The sequence below is a fragment of the Centruroides sculpturatus genome, unplaced genomic scaffold, assembly GCF_000671375.1.
Source record: "Centruroides sculpturatus isolate CEXI.00-Female unplaced genomic scaffold, Cexi_2.0 scaffold559, whole genome shotgun sequence".
NCBI lineage: Eukaryota > Metazoa > Arthropoda > Arachnida > Scorpiones > Buthidae > Centruroides > Centruroides sculpturatus.
Genome location: NW_019384826.1, coordinates 505,011 through 509,984, shown reverse-complemented (window position 1 = coordinate 509,984; position 4,974 = coordinate 505,011).

Sequence of the window (4,974 nt, the reverse complement as noted above, 5' to 3'; positions counted from 1 at the left end):
ATAATCGTGCTTTTGAAATATTCAAAACCCAAATTTGAATTTTCCAATAATTCTAAGTTTAGATTTAAATATATATATATACTATTATAAAATATCTACTCAAAATTTAGAATGGCGATAATAAATTTAAGTCAGTTCAAGCATTTTCGATCGATATTTTAATATTTAAAAGTAGAATTTTTATCTATTAATAAAGTATTTGAAATGCTACTTGATAATGTATATAAAATTTTTAATTGTAGAATCGATTTGTAATCGATATAAACACTCAAATTTTTGCTATAGTAATAATCTAACCAAATTCTAGAATCATTTTATGCATCAGATGGATATCATATTCGCATTAGGGAGGAATTCTTTCTATTTTCCGTCACAGGGTATATAAAAAAAACAAGTTAACTCGTGTCATCTTCTACTTAAATATGAATTTATGTAATAACGTAGCAAGAAAGAAATTCCTACATTAAAAAAAAATTAGATGTATAAACGTACTTTATCTTTATTACTATAATAGTATGCTATTAATAAGAGAATTTTAATAATAATAATAATAATAATAATAATCCGGTTAATGTTGTTATTATAATAGTGTAAACACGATCCAGCATTAATTAATGGGAACCGGATCATAACAGTTCACTAATTGTAATCATACTATTACAGCAATTATTCAAACGTCGTAATCGAATGAATAGCCTGTTTGTTGTAGAATGTTTTAAATTAGTTTTTACGTCATTAATTAGCATTTACACGAAGTGAAAATTGTTTTCCCTTTTATAATATTTCATTGAAACAGTTATCAAGCAAGCAGCTGACTTGGAAGATAGACCAATAATTACCTGTAGATAAGACACATTTACGTGTCGAAATTACACACAAGAGACGAATAGTAGGACACTCTAGTAGAAAATATGCAGGAAGTGTAATCACAGGGTTCTTCAACATCTACTTCTTATTGTACCCAAGAGATTTAACCTGCTACTGTTCTTGCCTCTGTTGACTCATTACTTTCTTTCATGTTTAATTTCTTAAATGCTAACATTTGCAAAAATGTTATTTAATTATTTTAAAACAGGGTTTTAAATTACTAAACAATTTCTATAACTCGTTTTATATTTAAGAAAAAAACTTATTATAAAATATTATAAACTTTTTTTTTGCATTTATAAATATATAATTTCTATTTATTTTTCTACTATTTTATTGATTTTTATTTAATTTAAAAAATAGAATTTCAGTTTTTAATAACAAAAAAAATCTATAAATTGTAATCTTAAAAATGTGAAAAAAACGAAAAAAATCATCATTAGATAATGCTTAATGAATATTTTTTGTGTAACTGCAGGCAATAATTGTTTAAGTTATACTTTTTTTTTTTTTACTAAAATAAGTAAACATTCTTCTGCTTTTTTTTTATTTCTAATTTTCATAATCTGTGCAGTCTTTCCATAAACTCACAAATTTAAATTTATATAAATATATACTTACGAGGAAAAAAAAGCAATAAAATTACGTTTCATCGATTATAAATCATCTTTAAAACTACGTGTGAAGAGATGCACAGCATCCTGGCAATGAAACGTGTGCTATCTTCTTAATGTTCTTGATTAATATTCTCTTTACATTTCTCTCCAGCTCACATTTAACTACGATTATCGCACATAAAACTTATATTACACAAAATTATGCATAGTTATATCAGAAACAATTGTAAAACTTTCATAAAAACCCATCTCCTTAGTAACATTAATGGATTTAATATTGAGAGATTCGAATGATAAATCAATGCCAGAAGAAATTTTTAATAAGCTAAAAATGGATAAACATTAAAATTATTATTATATTTTTTTTAAAGAAAGGAGTAATAATCGAATTTATGAATAAAACAGATGAGTTTTTATAGCAGATAAAGGCAAACAAAGTCATTTTTAATGATTGTGGGAAACGAAAGCAGAACAGGTGTTCATAAAGATGAAAGTTAAATTGTCTTTCTTTGACGCGGGATTTCATCAGTGAACATTATTAAATGTTGACTTCTGACCATCTGTAACCGTAAACCAAGATAGCTTTCAGTCATTACAGAGTTTAAGATCGCCTAGTGCTTTTGGATGAGATCATTAAGAGTGTTTGACTGGCACTAATGTGATATTACTCAGGGAATATGGCGAGTTATAATCTAATACTTGTATATTGTAGATAATGTCGTGTAATATCTATTGTTAACAATTAACGGGAAAAAAATTAGGTATAAAACTATAAAAATTTTAATATACTCCTTTTAAATTATTAAATAATGTACACCACACGACATTTATGAGTTGCATTTTTTTTTTAAATATTCATATTAATTTTAAATTTCATTAACTTTATAGTTTGTAGAATATATTTTTTTTTCCATAATTTAATGCTTTAATATTATTCACAAGAATGTATTTAATAGAAAAAAAATTATTTTAATAATAATAAATTATGTAAAATTGCTATCAAACGCAAATCTATGATGATAATTTCAAGATGTGCAGATGGTTTTTACATATTTAAAATATATTTAATCATTTAGAGCTGAGGCGTAAACGTTAGATTTATGGAAATTAAACACTGTTGAAGTTATTAAAGTAATATTTTTATTAAAATAATAGAATATATTGAAAGAAACTGCTGAGTTCATTAAACGATTCAATTCAGAATTCATCCATAATATCTCAATATCTTGTTACAACTCCGTATTATAACTAAGATATTATGAAAAAGTCGAGTTTAAATAAACTTAAAGCAAAGTAACACACATAAAAATTCATATATCATCATTTATTTCCCAGTTTTCATGTTTTTATATTACTTTTACGTCGTAGAAAAACCTTTATTACTCTTCATTCACACATTGAACTGACTTACATACCTGTTTTCATTTTTAAAATTCTATGATTAAATCACTTTATTAAAAAAATATATATGTAATTTAAGCAAAAAAGTATACTTCTAGAGAGAATTTCATTAGATATAAACTAGAAAATTTCATAATTACACTAGAAAACTTCTGTCATTATAATATTCCAGAACTGTTTTAATAATAACTTAATCAATTGACGATGATTTTCATATTCTTATTCTAATTGAATTTATTTAAAATGCTATAAAACTTTAACGCTAATCATTCCACTTTCCAATTATCAGTATCGAATACCAATACTTGATATTGTTAACCATTATCAAACCGCCAAAACCTCATGAAGTATATTAATCAAACAGTTGTTTGCATTTTCTATTCCACTATACAATAATCTAACAGTTTATTTTATTACAATAAACATTATTATTAAATTTTCAAATTACTTATTAAATTTTACTTAATTATTTTCGATTGTTTCTTACTTAAATATTAATTATTATTGTACAATTATTATTATTTTATTATAATTAAAATAAAATATTTATGACGATTTCTATATTATCGATGACGTTAAAAAAACGAAGATTTACAGCTTTTATAACCGATTTTTCTTGCAGAATTTGATAAGAAAAATGATCAGAATTTTTTTTTTACTGTTAAGATATTTTTCCGCCATTAACAATAATGGGAAATATATATATATATATTCGTTTATTTATCCTTTATCGAATAGAAAACAAACTCCATCCTTCATACTCGTTTATATCGATATTTTTCAGTCTGAAGTTATGTTTTGAGTTTAGGAATAAAGTAGTTTAGAAAATGATCCATTCATTGTATTTTCTTGATAAATTGTCTGCTTGATTTATACAAAAGACTCCTCTAAAGCTATAACTCGCGGTTTCAGTAGGCTCGATATTAAAAAAAAAAGTTACACTGTGAAGTAATATATATATATATATATATTATGGTAACATCCATCCGCTTAATGGATTCTCAGTTCTTTTTAGTATATCTGTATAATTTTAGCTACTGTAGCTCTTGGTAAATAAGTCCGTTATCTAAAAAATAGCACTTTTTAATATATATATAAAGAAGAAAATCTAATTTAATGAAATAATATGAAAAGAAAGTGAAGTGAACCATTTACATTTCTAAAATATCATTATTTAAATTAATCAGAAAACAAATTAAAATTTAATTGGGCTGCAATTTGAAAACATTATAGATCTGTAAATTTATACTGTCGTCCGTCTGTCTGTCGATTAACTATATACGAACATCTAGGTTAGACCGGAAGTCACGCAATTTTAATTAAAAAATTTTCTATAAATCGGAATTACGTAAATGACCAGCATGACTGTATTGTTATCAGGAAAAGTATGATTTACAGGGGCAAGACATTTCTAATTTGTAATCGAGAGCTTATATTTTTCATCGTTTATTATTATTATTATTATAAGCCAAATTTATAATTTTTTTAATGCTTAAAAATTTGGAAATTAGAAAGAATATTGAAAAAAATGTAATATATTTTTTCATTCTTTCTTTCTTTCTAGATGTATCGACCAATCTGTATCTAGATGCCTTAGCTGAAATCTGACTTGGAAAATTTTATGATGCTATCTGCTTATGGATATGCCATTATGCGTTTTTGATTTTAGGGATGTATAGATGATACCAAATTTGGTAGAAAAGTGTCAAAAAATGACTTTTATGCGTGCCTTCAAAGAAGATATTGAACATTGGTGTATGAAATATTCCATATATCTTCAATCTAGTTTTTTTTATTTTAATTTTAAAATTAATTCAGTCGTGACAGAATAACACTCATGTAATTACGTTTATAAAAAAAGTATGAATTTTTAGGATAAGTTAAACAAGCCTCACTGCTTTAAAAAAAGAGTATAGCTATTAAATTTTTTTTATAACTTAAATATTTTTAAGAAATTTAATGAATATTTCGTTGATTTCTTACTAAAACCAATGATAAATATTCACGAAAAAAAAATCGTGAATATTTTGTCAAGAATCTTCATCTCAACAGGAGTTTGATGTCCTTATTGTGTGCTGCTGTCACGAGA